The sequence below is a fragment of the Muntiacus reevesi genome, chromosome 3, assembly GCF_963930625.1.
Source record: "Muntiacus reevesi chromosome 3, mMunRee1.1, whole genome shotgun sequence".
Taxonomy (NCBI): domain Eukaryota; kingdom Metazoa; phylum Chordata; class Mammalia; order Artiodactyla; family Cervidae; genus Muntiacus; species Muntiacus reevesi.
In genome coordinates this window covers 170282109-170298708 of record NC_089251.1, presented here as the reverse complement: position 1 = coordinate 170298708, position 16600 = coordinate 170282109, and the positions used below count along the sequence as shown (strand labels likewise).

At 42.0% G+C, this 16600-nt stretch overlaps 1 protein-coding gene across 3 annotated transcripts in view; it reads left to right on the top strand.

The window, feature by feature from the left end:
- The window catches only part of ESR1 (estrogen receptor 1), a 270964-nt gene that overhangs the window by 236170 nt on the left and 18194 nt on the right, over positions 1-16600 (top strand). The window lies entirely within an intron of this gene.

The window sequence follows — 16600 nt, the reverse complement described above, 5'->3', positions numbered from 1 at the left end:
CTGACTCGTCCCAGCCTCTTCAGCAGTCAAATCTAAGCACTTGATCTCCAGCCTATAACACCTGATGCTTGACAATGGGGTGTCAGCTGCACAGTTTAGATGCCCTTAACCTTGACCTTAGCCCCCCAGCCCCAGGCCAGCCTCCTGCTGGAGACCTCATTCTTACACAGAAATCACAGCTGCCTTGAAGCCCAGGACCTGATTTTAGATTTACCTTCTTACACCCTTTGATACGGTCTCAAATTTCCCAGTAGCTGAACTAAAGTCTGTGTTGATCCCCATTTTGGGAGAATCGGCACTTGCTTGTCTTTTGAGGTGTTTTGCTGATGAATGTCAATCCCTTCCCACCTCCCCTGACAATTTTCCACTTCTCCCCACCAGTGCTTGTAACCTGTATTGCTTAATGGGTCTGAGAGTAATCATTCTCCTTTATCAACTGATAAATGGAAATCTGTACCATTACACTAGGCAAGGACTGAATTGCGGAATGAAGTTGCGTGAAAAATAATGGTGTCTCTGCTAAGGAAGTGATTACTGCGCCATTCAAGTTTCAGGTTCCACTCACGTGCATTGTGCTTTTCATTTGAGTCGTTTGTCCTGTTGGTTGAAGGGTCCAGAGCCCACAATGGCTCTTTATTGGAGGACAGTTCTGGGAGCAGTGCCACTCGGCTGCACCGTGCCAGGTCCCGAACCTGCTCCTTCTTTGCTGGAGGGCTGGCACACGCCGACGGCTCTCATGTGGACAATCTGTTAATTTCAGGGAAGGCAGGCCTATAAAGTGCGGGGACTTTTTCCCCTACTTTTACCAGGAAATAATACCCTGGACAGGAAGTGAAATTAACCAGAGTCATATAATCAATGAAAGTAGATGCTCTGACCTTGGTGATCAAAAATCTTTCCTTCGGATACATATCGTATTTTCCTGCATTACTGGTCTGTGCCTGTGAGTGGGTGTATTTTATTTTTTCATATTATATAATAGAAAAGGGGGAACTTTTGCCATAAAAATATTGGATTTATAGGCCTGAGTCTTTTAAATCCCAGAGGGAAAAACTTTCAGCCCTCACAAGAAAGTCTTTTATTAAAAGACTGGCACTGGCATCTCAAAAACAGTACTTCTTGCCACAGAATTTGGACCTTCACCTGCTGCCTCCTGACACCAGTTAAACTTGCCGGCTCCATCCTTGTTCCTTCACCTCTTTCTCAGGATATTCTGTGAGCTGCCTTGCACCGGGAGGGCTGGAATGCTATTTTGGAGAAAGAAGGCACCATCTCAGTGACAGTTTGTAGTTGTCTTTTTTGTGAGACGCCAGTAGCTCATCTTTTCTCTCAAGAGCAGTACTGCTGGCTCAAGGGCTGTAGCAAAACAGAAGCTGTCTCTCAACCTGGGAAAAGTGAAATCACTCTTTCCACCCCCAAAGTGATTTCTGTTTTGGAAAAGTGGATCTGCCTGCACAGCTCCCGATGTCTCATATTGTTCCTGAAAAAAACAGAATCGAAAAGGGCTTGACTCCAAAATACAGTGATGTGGCGCTCGGGGCCTTTTTCAGAGCAGTGATCAGTGATATGAGGGTCACCATGATCAATACCTTTTTCCAACCACTGGAGGTGTGGACTTTTCTTAAAACCCAACCAAGCCATGGCTCTGATCAGGGGCCATTCTTCACCTGTCATGAGACAAATTACAAAGTGACACTAATTCCTGGAATCTCTGACAGAAGACAAGCTAGAAATGGTTCAGGAAAACTGTGCTAGAAGATGCTTTCCTGATATCTGGGAAACAAAACCTCAGTGTGTAGAGAAACCTGGGGTTTTTTGTTGAGCCCCTGTCACTAAAGTCTGAGAAGGGTGTGTTTACACTGGCCTTGACTTTGGCACAGAGGCACAGGGGGAGTTGAATGGTTGTTATGAGGACCTGGTAGGAATGTGTTTCTGGAAGCCTTGAGAAGGTCTCCCAGGTGCCAGCGTTTCCATGGGAAGGCCTCTTCACAGCTATTTGGGAGTGGGAGATTTTCATCATTTCTGCGATGGAAGAATTTATTCCTTTGCTTGCAAAAGTCTCCAGTCATCCACAGGACAAGCACTGTTTTTCCACTCCCCACCAAAGGACAGAGGCATCCCTGGTTAATCCAAAGATGTCTTCGCCCAATCATTACTAGCATCAAGGGATTCTGAGAGCTAGCTGGACAGGGTTCAAGGTAGGACAAATGCAAACAGGGCAGATGAACTCAGGGCAAAAGGCTATTGAGGGAGCAGCAGTGGAAGAGGGGGATGGAGCTTGAGCTATAGAGGGGAGGAGGTTCTGTGCCCATTTACAGCATTCCTGCTGTCCAATGGGACTCTAGTTCTCCTTTGTAATTCCAGTATTTCAAATTCTTCTCTAGACTGTTTTAGTTCTTAGAGCTAATATCTCACACTCTAGCATTTAGTCAGTTGGTTGGCTGATTTCATTCATTGATTCAATCATTTCATGCATTTATTCAAGAACTCATCAGTGATGGAATTCCCACTGTAGGAACTTCATGCCAAGTATTACAAAGATGTATAGGGCTTCCCTCGTAGCTCAGTTGGTAAAGAATCTGCCTGCAATGCAGGAGATGGGGTTTGATTCCCTGGGTTGGGAAGATTCCCCTAGAGGAGGGAATGGCAGCCCACTCCAATGTTCTTGCCTGGAGAATCCCATGGACAGAGGAACCATGGGGTCACAAGAGTTGGACGGGACTTAGCAACTACACCACCACCAAACAAAAATGAATGACGTGGTTTTTTGGTTTTGGTTTTCCAGTTTTGTTTTGTTTTTTAACCCAGGTGGAGTCTTTACGCATGTGTCTTAACTTCTCTATAAATCATTAATGCTTTCTTTGTATTCCTCAGAGCCTGTGAACTGCCAACAAGTATTACACCATCCAGTCACTTAATAGATGCTTATTTACTGAGTGTGCCCAGAGGCACCTAGAAAGTTCCCATTTTTCCTGTACTGTGCCCACCATGATGAAACATGTCATTCTTTTCAGTTTATTAAAGATCTAGATAATGGGAAAAAATAATGTCCGTCTCCTCGGGTTATTGTGAGATCTAGGGGGAACTGTGTATAAAATGTGTAATGCAGGGACTTCCCTGGCGGTCTGGTAGCTGAGAGTCCACCTTCCAATGCAGGGGACACAGGTTTGATCCCTGGCAGGGGAACTAGGATTCCACATGCTGCAGAGCAGCAAAGTCCATGCCACAAGTAGAGAAGTCCATGTGCAGCAACAAAGAGCCAGCACAGCCTAAATAAATAAAAAGTGTGTGATGCACTTCCTGGAACACAGTAGGTCCTCAGTCAGTGACAATTATTATCACTTAAGGGAATCTCTGACTTAAACGGAGTCAGCTCATGCCTCTTTTCAACATAATTAAGTACTTTTGGGCTTCCCAGGTGGTACCAGTGGTAAAGAACCCACCTGCCAATAGGAGACAAAAGAGACAAGAATTCAATCCCTGGCTTGGGAAGATCCCCTGGAGGAGGGCTCGGCCAACCACTCCGGTATCATTGCCTAGAGAATCCCATGGACAGAGGTGCCTGGCGGACTATGGTCCATAGCGTTGCAAAGAGTCTGACAGACTGAAGTGACTGAACATGTACAAGTGCTTTTAGTTTAAAAGCTTCCCTCTCACTAGGCTTGAAAAAGTATGCAAGGACAGGAGGGTAATAACAATAGAGTTTGCAGCTGTTCTCCTGAGGCTTTGTTAATTGTGCTATTTAATTTTACTTAGAGAAATTTTAGAGCAAGATTTATCTGATAGATAATAATGAATTGTTATTTAATTTTGGCTAGCTTAAGGCTAGCCAAAACTGGTGGTGGCCTTATTCCCTCTTGGTTGACTCTGCCTTCGCATCCTCTCTCCCCACATATGTGATCCTCATAAAGCCTTCAGAACCCAGTCCCATTCAGAACAGCACCCTTTAAGGGAATTTTTCAAGACCTGGAAAAATTCAAGAGTCAAAGCTCAATATGTATAAACGTACAGTCCCTGATAAATGTTGAATTTGGCTTTCAAATTCAATTTAATAATTATTTCTATCCATTTTCTTAACTTTCTTCTGAAAGTTTGTATGTCTTAATAATTCTGAAGTACATCACCTACTTTGCTCCCTGGTAACTTTATCCAACCGGCTCCCTGGAGAGCCTGTCAGACCCCTGACTCCAGTTCCACGGCCTTTTCTGTGTTACAGTGGATCTCTTTTCCTCTCCTGATGCACAAACTAACTCTGGTTACTCCAATTCTATGTCTGCTGGATCCCCATGGTATCTTTGGCAAGCCTGTTGGTTACTCCTGGACAATCTCCTACTGTAGAAACGCACCCTTGATTATCTATTCATCCAAAATTGATCTTCAGACATTTCTCTTTCGATTGATGGAATATTAGAGAGCAGAAAAGAGCCAAAACCATAGGAACTTAAAACCCAAAGTGGAAAATTAAAGGGAAGTGAAAAGTCAAAAAGGAAGAATTATGAACACATCTCTAAAGTGTGTATCTTGGTGTTCATCTAAAGAAAAAAGTATGTGGAATATCACACAAGTGCATATATAGTAAGCATAGACATAAAAATGGTGCCGGCTCTTATGTATCACTCAGTTCTTTGTTAATATGGCACATCTTGTCTTCTTGATGACCTGATGAAACAGATCTGGTGCTGAAGGTGATGACATTTGCTTTGTGTATGTTCACCAGAGGCTGCGCTCTGCTCAAAGAAGCATTTATAATCATGATTAATTACAACAGGCTCCCATCATAAAGAATAATTCCTCTCTCCAGACCCGAATTCTTTGCACTCTTTCTGCTAATTATTAGATATTAGGACACTTAAGAAACATACTGACTGTGAACACGAAGGATCATTATTTCTTAACTGTTAAAGTTCTCCGATAGGAAGAAGCCTTGGAATCTCATATAGACGCATTGTCAGGCATGCCCATTGCTGTCACAGTGGAGAAGATTTGATTGTATTGTCTCTTGAGTTCTTTGTAATGCCAAACTTCCTCTCCAGGGAACCTGCCTATTTTCTTGTCATAATTTTGAGATAAATGGCTCTTCACAGTTATTAAGTTGTTCACCATCTTCTTGCTGGCTGATGGATTCTGTTGGCAGTAGATTCAACTCTTGAGCCTTTCCTCGCTCCCATCTTCTGGTGTGGCCTTAAGCCTCATGGCCTCTGTTAATTTCTTTCTTTCTTTTTTTTTTTTTTACAGTTTATTTTTATTTATTTATTTGGTTGCACAAGGCCTTAGTTGCAGCATGCAAGATCTTCAGCATGTGAATGCTTAGTTGTGACACGTAGGATCTAGTTCCCTGATCAGGGATGGAACCTGGGTCCCCTACATTGGGAGCATGAGTCTTACCCACTGGACCACCAGGGAATCCCTGCCTTCATGAATTTCTTGAACACTTGTTGTGCCATGGACTTGTCTTAGAAAGGTCAGTCATTCAGGAGAAGTAACGCTGCCACTTAGCAGATAATGGATGCCCTTTTATAAGCCACTTCCCTGAGACATATTTGTACAATGGAGATAATGATACCTAACAGACAGGAGTGCTGTGACTATTGAAACTATGCCTGCCTGGCACATCATAGGTCAGTTTGTAGACTCTCCAAATACAAAAACCCTAACCATGTTGTTCTTCAGTTCAGTCGTTCAGTTGTGTCTGACTCTTTGTAACCCCATGCACTGCAGCACAGCAAGCTTCTCTGTCCATCACCAACTCCCAGAGTTTACTCAAACTCATGTCCATTGAGTTGGCGATGCCATCCAACCATCTCATCCTCTCTTGTCCCCTTCTCCTCCTGCATTCAATCTTTCTCAGCATCAGGGTCTTTTCAAATGAGTCTGTTCTTCACATCCTGTGGCCAAAGTGTTGGAGCTTCAGCTTCAGCATCAGTCCTTCCAATGAATATTCAGGACTGATTTTCTTCAGAATTGACTGGTTTGTTCTCCTTGCAGTCCAAGGGACTCTCAAGAATCTTCTCCAATACCACAGTTCAAAAGCATCAATTCTTCAGTGCTCAGCTTTCTTTATGGTCCAACTTTCACATCCATACATGACTACTGGAAAAACCTTAGCCTTGACTAGATGGACATTTATTGGCAAAGTAATGTCTCTGCTGTCTAGGTTGGTCATAACTTTTCTTCCAAGGAGCAAGTGTCTTTTAATTTCATGACTCAGTCACCATCTGCAGTGATTTTGGAGCCCAAGAAAATAGTCTGTCATTGTTTCCGTTTTTTTTCTCCCATCTATTTGCCATGAAGTGATGGGACCGGATGCCACAGTCTCAATTTTTTTAAATGTTGAGTTTTAAGCCAGCTTTTTCACTCTCCTCTTTCACTTTCATCAGGAGACTCTTCACTTCCTCTTCACTTTCTGCCATAAGGGTGGTGTCATCTGCATATCTGAGGTTATTGATATTTCTCCCCGCAATCTCGATTCCAGCTTGTGCTTCATCCAGCCTGGCATTTCACATGATGTATTCTGCATATAAGTTAAAGAAGCAGGGTGACAATATACATCTTGACATACTCCTTTCCCGATTTGGAACCAGTCTGTTATTCCATGTCCAGTTCTAACTGTTGCTTCTTGACCTGATATAGATTTCTCAGGAGGCACATAAGGTGGTCTAGTATTCCCATCTCTTGAAGAATTTTCCACAGTTTGTTGTGATCTATACAGTCAAAGGCTTTGGCATAGTCAATGAAATAGAAATAGATGTTTTGGAATTCTGGAATTCGTTTGCTTTTTCTATGATCCATCAGATGTTGACAATTTGATCTCTGGTTCCTCTGCCTTTTCTAAATCCAGCTTGAACATCTGGAAGTTCATGGTTCACGTACTTATTGAAGCCTGGGTTGGAGAATTTTGAGCATTACTTTGCTACCGTGTGAGATGGGTGCAATTTTGCAGTAGTTTGAACATTCTTTGGGATTGTCTTTCTTAGGGATTGGAATGAAAACTGACCTTTTTCAGTCCTGTGGCCACTGTTGAGTTTTCCAAATTTTCTGGCATATTAAGTGCAGCACTTTCACAGCATCATCTTTTAGGAAATAGCTCAACTGGAATTCCATCACCTTCACTAGCTTTGTTCGTAGTGATGCTTCCCAAGGTCCACTTGACTTTACATTCCTGGATTTCTGACTCTAGGTGAGTGATCACACCATCGTGCTTATCTATTTTAGGTCATTAAGATCTTTTTTGTATATTTTTTTCTGTTTTCCTGTCACCTCTTCTTAATATCTTCTGCTTCTGTTAGGATCATACCATTTCTGTCCTTTATTGTGCCCATCTTTGTTTGAAATATTCCCTTGGTATCTCTAATTGCACAAAATTTTTAAAGGGCTAAGAGGCAATTTAGTACCTTTGAGAATCCACCTTTAATTCTCAGAGGTGTGTGGAAATTAGTTTGAAAACTACTGCTATAGGTGAAAAATGTTACCTAATTAAACTGGTTCTCTAGTATATTTTATTTTATTTTATTTTATTTTATTAGTTGGAGGCTAATTACTTCACAACATTTCAGTGGGTTTTGTCATACATTGATATGAATCGGATCGGGATGGGGAATACGTGTAACTCTAGTATATTTTAAAAAGAGCCATTTTGCAAACCATGAGGGAAAACTGCTCAAAAGGGTGCTCAGCACTGGGGACCGGAATTGTGGGCCTGTCTTTCACACACTGGCTTGGGCAGGGGACACAGGCAGTTAACAGATCATTTCCATGTCAGGAGATAAGGGGATGTCATGATGAAAGGAAGCAGAGTGATACAGAGACAGACAGCAGGGTCCTTACCTGAGAAGGAGGTTTCAGCTTTAGCTTGAGTTGGACTTGGCTAAAGGCAGAAGAAAGGCATGAAGGGTGGGGGTAGTTCTGTCTGCATCATTAAACTAACAGGAAACCACTGGACCGCTCTTCCCCTGGTTGCCTCAACTATAAAACATGTATAATAATTCTAGGAGCTTCCCTGGTGGTTCAGTGGCTAAGACCCTGCACTCCCAATGCAGAGGGCCCAGGTTCGACCCCTGGTCAGAGACCTAGATCCTACATGCTGCAACTGATAGTTAGTATGCTGCAACTAAGACCCAGTGTGGCCAAATAAATAAATATTTTTAAAAAGGCATAATAATTCTAAACAGTCCTATTAACCCTATAGGTTTGTTATGATATAACAAGATAGCTTTAAAACATGAGCTAATATCATCATTACTAATATAGTCTGTTACTTTTAATAGGGAAAATGTTATGTAACCTAATACTATACAGGGATTATGGTGTTCAGGATCTCCCTGTTCTAATCATAGGATGAGAATTACACTCAGGCCCTATATTTGGAAGGGCCTTAAGTCTCCTCTGTCTGCCCTCATGCCTGGAACACTGAACTGTAAATCTAAAAGTGTGTCAACCCTTGAACTGAGGGAAACCATGAAAAAACAGCAACAAACCCCCACTAATTTATTGAGCTGAGAAGTAAAATGCAATATTGTTTTTTTTTTTTTTTACAATATTGTTTTTTAATGGAGTTTTCTTTCCCTACATGTTACTCACTGAACAAGTAAAAGCCAAAATGGAATATATATGTTTCCTTAAATCTTTCCATGGAAATCCAGACTGTAAAGTTTTCAGTCTAAACCAGACATCCCTACACTTAGTTGGAAGACCTACCTCTGGCCTTGACTTTCATGCATGGGCCCATGGTTGCATCTGCCTGTTTCACTTGGGTTGAAAGAAAGATGGAAAAACAAACTCTCTGCCTCTTGTTTGGAGTCCTGGTCCTTGAACATTGCATCAGCCTCAGCTTTCTTCGGTGCTTTCCTGCAGGGAGTGGATTCCTATGTTTTCCTGCAGGGATTGGATGGCTATGCTTCCTGCAGGGAGCGGATGCCTACATTTTCCTTCAGGGAGTGGATGGCTATGCTTTCCTGCAGGGAGTAGATGGCTACTTTCGCATGTTGGGGTAGCTTGAGGGTTACCTCGGTTCTAATTTCTCTGAGTTTTTAACTTTATATCTACTTTTCTTTCCATTTTTCTTCTAATGAAAGAAAGACAGAGATCTCCTGAAGATGGAAATGGCAACCAACTCCAGTATTCTTGCCTAGGGAATTCCCATGGACAGAGGAGCATGGCAGGCTACAGTCCATGGGGCCCCAAAGAGTCAGACATGGCTGAGCAACTAACACCTTCACTTTCATTGATTTATAAGCTACTGTATATTAGGGTCTGTCCAGGTAGCACTAGTGGTAAATAATCTGCCTGCCAATGCAGGAGAAGTAAGAGATGTGGTTTTGATTCCTGGGTTGGAAAGATCCCTTGGAGGAGGGCATGGCAACTCATTCCAGTAATTTTGCATGGAGAATCTCATGGACAGAGGAGCCTGGCAGGCTGTAGTCCTTACGGTCGCACAGAGGCACAGAGTCAGACACAACTGAAGTGACTTAGCGCCACACATACACTAGCTTGCATTTCTCTGGTAGATCGTGGTAAAGAAACTTCCTGCCAATGCAGGAAATGAGGGTTCGATCCATGGCTGAGGAAGATCCCTCCAGTTCAGTTCAGCCGCTAAGGCATGTCCGACTCTTTGCAAGCCCATGGACTGCAGCACACCAGGCTTCCCTGTCCAGCACCCACTCCCAGAGCTTGCTCAAACTCGTGTCCATCGAGTCAGTGATGCCATCCAACCATCTCATCCTCTCTTGTCCCCTTCTCCTTCTGCCTTCAATCTTTCCCAGCATCAGGGTATTTTCCAATGAGTCAGTTTTTCACACCCCGTGGCCAAAGTGTAGGAACTTCAGCTTCAGCATCAGTCCTTCCAATGAATATTCAGGACTGATTTCCTTCAGGATTGACTGGTTTGATCTCCTTGCAGTCCAAAGAAATTTCAAGACTCTTCTCGAACACTACAGTTCAAAATCATCAATTCTTCAGTGCTCAGCTTTCTTTATGGTCCAACTTTCACATCCATACATGACTACTGGAAAACCCTAGTTTTGACTAGGTGGACCTTTGTTGGCGAAGTGATGTCTCTGCTTTTTAATATGCTGTCTAGGTTGGTCATAGCTTTTCTTCCAAGGAGCAAGTGTCTTTTAATTTCATGGCTGCAGTCACCATCTGCAGTGATTTTGGAGCCCAAGAAAATAAAGTCTGTCACTGTTTCCTCATATATTTGCCATGAAGTGATGGGACTGGATGCCATGATCTTAGTTTTTTTTTTTTTTGATCTTAGTTTTTTGAATGTTAAGTTTAAGCGAGCTTTTTCATTCTCATCAAGAGGATCTTTAGTTCTTCTTTGCTTTCTGCCATAAGGATGGTGTGATTGGCATATCTGAGGTTACTGACATTTCTCCCGGCAATCTTGATTCCAGCTTGTGCTTCTTCCAGCCCAGCGTTTCTGATGATGTTCTCTGCATATAAGTTAAATAAGCAGAGTGACAATATACAGCCTTAACGTACTCCTTTCCCGATTTGGAACTAGTCTGCTGCTTGGTGTCCGGGTCTAACAGCTGCTTCTTGACCTGCATACAGGTTTCTCAAGAGGCAGGTAAGGTGGCCTGATATTCCCATCTCTTGAAGAATTTTCCGCAGTTTGTTGTGATCCACATAGTCAAAGCCTTTGGCATAGTCAATAAATCAGAAATAGATGTTTTTCTAGAGCTTTCTTGCTTTTTCTGTGATTCAACAAATGTTGACCATTTGATCTCTGGCCTCTGCCTTTTCTAAATCCAGCTTGAACATCTGGAAGTTCACGGTTCACATACTTGTTGAAGCCTGGGTTGGAGAATTTTGAGCATTACTTTGCTACTGTGTGAGATGAGCTACCTCTGTCCATAGTTCTTCAGGCACTCTGTCTATCAGATCTAATCCCTTGAATCTATTTGTCACTTCCACTATATAATTGGAAGGGGTTTTATTTAGGTCATACCTGAATGGTCTTGTGCTTTTCCTTACTTTCTTCAATTTAAGTCTGAATTTGACCATAAGGAGTTCATGATCTGAGCCACAGTCAGCTCTCAGTCTTGTTTTTGCTGACTGTATAGAGCTTCTCCATCTTTGGCTGCAAAGAATATAATCAATCTGATTCTGGTATTGACCATCTGGTGATGTCCATGTGTAGAGTCTTCTCTTGTGTTGTTGGAAGAGGGTGTTTGCTATGATCAGTGAGTTCTCTTGGCAAAACTCTGTTAGCCTTCCCTGCTTCATTTTGTACTCCAAGGCCAAACTTGCCTGTTATTCCAGGTACCTCTTGACTTCCTACTTTTGAATTCCAGTCCTCTATGATGAAAAGGACATCTTTTTTGGTATTAGTTCTAGAAGGTCTTATAGATCTTCATAGAACCACTCAGTTTCTTTGGCATTAGTAAAAGGGTATAAGGTTCATTAAATCTTTTCATACATATTGCCTACTGCACCGAAAGCTGTGAAGACCCCCAGGCAGGAGTTTCTACACAGAGCATATTATAAACATCATATTGTAAGGATCTCAAGCTCACTCCTTTTGAAGCAATTTATTGTTTCAGAGAATGTTACAACATTTAATGATCTATTATGTGTGTAGTTGTTTGTTACGTCAATTTTCAATGTTATGACTTGCACAGACACGGTGCTGGCGAACTGCTCTTCTTCCAGGCAGTCAGGATATACAGAGGGCTGGCGTTTAGTTTCTTCACTTCTGCCTTTGATCCCTTTGCCACTGTTTTTATTGAGGGGTATTTACAAACAGAAATCCAAGAGGCTGAATGGCTGTAAGTTTAACCTCCCTTCAAAATCTCATCTCTGGAAGGAGAACCTGGCTCTCCCAAAGCTTTCATGTGCTCTGGGCTCTGGGTTTGTGTGATTGACATGGCCTTTCCTTGTCAATAACCAGCTCGGACGAACAGCTTACCATGTGACCCCACGGCTGCTCTATGCTTAGTTGCTCAGTCGTGTCTGACTACAGTCCAACTCCATGGACTGTAGCCCGCCAGGCTCCTCTGTCCATGGAGACTCTCCAGGTAAGCATACAGAGTGGGTTGCCATGCCCTCCTCCAGGGGATCTTCCCAACCCAGGGATCGAACCCGGGTCTCCTGCACTGCAGGCAGTTTCCTTACCATCTGGGCCACCAGGAAAGCCCCTCTAGCTGTGCCCTGCTCTAGTGATCAAGAAAACTGCTGGTTCCAAGAATGCCTTGTCTGATCTCATGGATCCCGAGGACTAAGTGTAATCTAGTCTCCAGTTCTTACACCTGGAAGCGGTCAGACAATAGGCTGTTGGACCAAGGAGCTGAGCATGATTGCCAGGAGGGGACACTGGCAGCAACAATACTGATAAATTCAATCCAGAATGCAAAATTCATGTTCATCTAGACGGTGAAGCGTCTGCTCTTACTTGCTCTTGGTAGAGCAGATGTTACTCTTTGAGTGAGAGAATATAACCTTCATACTCAGTGAAAGCCAGGCACTCAGCTCCTTCTCGTAAGACCTTAATGTTCTGCTTCCTTTGCAATTCAACTTGCGAGTCCTGGAGGAAGACGGGGCTACCAGTCTTTTGAAGCTGATCTTTTTTTGTACTTAGACAAGTAACTCAGGTTATGGATGGCATGTCAGAGGTATTTCCAACTAAGAAAATTTTTCTCAGAAGCTTTTGTAACAAATATGTTACTTCCATTTTCTGCCAAAATGGCAAACTTAGAAGTTTCTAAAATGTGAACAGCCTTACAGACGATAGAAAATAGTAACAAGGAATATCTCTACAGCAAGCTCCTTAGTCCTTGGGATATCCATTCAACAGCTCGGGTTTCCCTCTCGTCAGTCCAGGCGTTGACAAAGTTTGTGAAATAATGGAAGTGAAAGACAGTTTGATTTTGTAGTGGCAATAGCATTTTGTTTCACCAGATTATGAAAGGCATGCATGCCCAAGGCAGGGAACTTGGAAAATACAGAAAAATCACCAAGAAAAATAAACTCCCAAGTAATCAGTTTCACCACACAAAGGTAACCATTGTTAACATCTTGAAAAACATTCTTAATTAAAGAGGCAGAAGAGGTCTCAGTCCATCCCTCGCTCCACGCCATCTTGCACCTAACATTTGGAAATTCTGGAGTGCTCCTAAATCATCCCAGGGAAATTGTTAGTTTTCTCAAATATCTCTGGAGGTGAGACTATTGTTGGCAGTCATTTCCAGTTTCTCACAAACTGAAAGTTAGGAAATTCTTTGTGTAGCCTTTGACCACTGGCCGGGAATGAGGGGAATTGGAGTGTTAGTTCCAACTTTGCCATTTATGCCCGCAGGGTGACCTCTGGCAAGTCCAGCCTCATGTTGTATCTGAAAACCCTCCCAGCAACAGCATCTACTAGCCCCAGCTCCTTAATCTCTCTGAGCTTCTGTTTTCCAGCAAGTAAAATAATGAATGGATCCGTTGGGGGCCTTTTTATATTAAAAATAATTTTTTTTTTGGTGGTCCAGTGGTTAAGACTTCCCTCTTCCAATGCAGAGGTCATGGGTTTCATCCCTGATCAGGGAACTGAGATCCCACATGCTGTGTAGTGCAGACCAAGAGAAAAATATAGAAAGAAAAGAAAAGAAATATTTATTTAAAGAATTTCTCTATGTGTTTACCTGAGTCGCTTTGCTGCACAGCAAAAATTGGCACAACATTGTAAATCAACTATACTTCAATTTTAAAAATTAATAAAAATATTTCTTTGTAAAATTTATTTTGTAGAGCAGTTTTAGGTTCATAGTAAAGCTGAGGGAAAGGTACAGATATTTCCCATGTAATCTCATCCCCGCCCCACCCCCAGCTGCCTTCACTATCAAAATCCCCTACCAGATATGTATCAATGATTTGTTCAAATTGATAAGTTTATGTTTACATACATTTATCACCTAAAGCTTGTAGTTTAAGGGCCACTTTCACATGCACGTGCTTGGTGTTCTGTATTCTGTGTTTTTTTTTTTTTTTCTGTGGGTTTTGAAAAACGCAAAATGACATGTATCCTTTAGGACAGTATTGTACAGAGTAGTCTCCATTCTGTATGATGTTTAAGACAGTGAGGACATTCTGGCCTAAAAATCCTCTGTGCTCTATTCATCTCACCCATTTCCCTAACCCCTATAAACCACTGATATTTTTTACTGTCTTCTTAGTTTCGTCTTTTGCAGAATATCATGTAGTTGGAATCATACATTATGTAGTCTTTTCAGATTATCTTCTTACATGTAGTAATATGTATTTAAGATTCTTCCATGTCTTTTGATGCCTTGATAGCTCATTTCTTTATAGCCCTGAATAATCTTCCATTGTCTGGATTTACCGCAGTTTATCCACTTACCTACTATAGGACATCTTGCCTCCAAGTTTTGGCAATTATGAATAGTGGTGCTATAAATGTCCATGTGCAGATTTTTGCATAGACATAAATGTTCAATTCTTCTTGGTAACTATCAAGGAGCATGATTGCTGGCTTATATGCAAAGAGTATGTTTAGTAAAAATTTGCCAAATTGTCTTCCAAAGTGGCTACACCATTTTTCATCTCTTCCAGCAATGAGTGAGAGTTTCTGCTACTCCACATCCTCGCCAGCATTTGCTGTTGTCGGCATCTAGATTTTGGTTCTTCTAATAGGTATATAGGTGTATCTCACTGTTGTTCTCATTTTCAATTCTCTACCTGATGCGAAGAACTGACTTACTGGAAAAGACCCTGATGCTGGGAAAGATTGAAGGCAAGAGGAGGAGGGGGGTGACAGAGGATGAGATGATTGGATGTCATCACCGACTCAATGGACATGAGTTTGAGCAAGCTCCAGGAGATGGTGAAGGACAGGGAAGCCTGGCATGCTGCAGTCCATGGGGTCGAAAAGAGTTGGACTGAACACCTGAACAATAGCAACAGCAATTGACATATGATGTGAAGGATCTTTTTATTGGCCTATTTTCTGTCTCTTCTTTGGTGAGGTCTCTGTTCAGGTCTTTTGCCCATTTTTTAATTGGGTCATTGATTATCTCTTTGTTGAGTTTCAGGTTCTTGTTTAGTTTGCTAAGCATCCTCTAGCAGATGTGTCTTTTGCAAATATTTTCTCCCGGCCTGTGACTTGTCTTCTCATGGTCCTGAGATCAGTGGTTTTTAAACCTTCTGCTCGAGCCTCGTGTGTCAGAAGGAGCCTCCTCCTGTCACCAGAGGATGGGGGCCTGAATCAGAGAGGGAGAGGCTGAGGGACCAACCTCCAATCTCCCCTTCCCCATTTCTTCTGCTTTAATCAGAGAGATTTGACTTCATTCAGTTTCTATGTGAGAGTTTCACAGGAAGTTCACTCTTTGAAAAGGATTTTGTTCCTCCAAATGGTGTGAAAAACCACGAAACTTAAATTAAATCCACAGTTCTAGAATTCTGTGTCTTCTTTTTACAATGTAATGCATCCTTTCACAAGGCCCTTTTAAGGAGAAACAAGGCAGATCTGTCAGTCATGTGACACTTTTTCAACACAATTTTCATCTACTGCAGAGCTCTCTTGAAATGATGGAACTGATATATCTGAAGAATAGGTATCATCTACATGTCCACTTATCTTTCTGAAACAGTAATTTTGGACAGTAATTATCTTTTTCAAAATAATCAGTGAGAAGTGTCAGCCATTTCACCATGTTCATTCTCTATCTAGGAAAAGGGGAGAGAATATATCTGAATCTCTGTGGCTCTGAATATAAACATGCAAACCCAAACCAGAAGGGGTGGTCTTTATAATCACACAAGAAGGTGTCACTTCACAGTGGCCAGCGTAGATCATCACAGGATTTTTAAACAGTTCTGTTCAACTCAGGATGACAAGAACTTGTGCATTCAACTAGCTGTATATTCTTAGATCATATGTCATTTTTTTTTGGCTTTGCAGTTAAGTCAGATGAATGTTTAATGATGTTTTATAAACATTTGTATTGACACTAACCCTGTTTATTGCTTTGACAGAAGAGGGTGGGATGTTCATTAGTTTTTTTATGTATTGCCTTTTGTTCCACAAAGGATTTGAAATGGCCTACTGAGTTTCATCTGATATAAAACGAGGAAGGCAGTAATTGACACAATCTGAAAAAAGGAAAATAATGTGAAGAAAATAATAAATTCAGGAGTCAGATTAGCACACAGAAGTCCACATATACAGTTCTCAGAGTGGGCCACAAATTTGGCTCTCAACTTCCTTCGCTGGGCCAAAGCAAAGAGAACACACTCCATTATAAGGTCTACCGGCTTTTAATAAAAATAAAATAAAGCAGACTAGTTGTTCAATGTAAAAACTCTCCTTTAGGCAAATCTCTACAAGGTCTATTTATTACAACCAGCATCTGATAAGGATGCTGCAGCTGAGAATTTGAGTGTCCTCTTCTCTTGCCACGCCCTCCTCCAGAAGATCGTCTCGACCCAGGGATCGAACCCACGTCTCTTATGTCTCCTGCCCTGGTAGATGGATTCTTTACCACTAGCATCACCTGGGAAATCCTCTGATAAGAAAGTAGGGTGCTGATACATGAGGTTGCCAGTTAGGGGAAGACCCACTTATTTTGATCATCAACTGGGCAGTTGTTAGGGATAAATACCT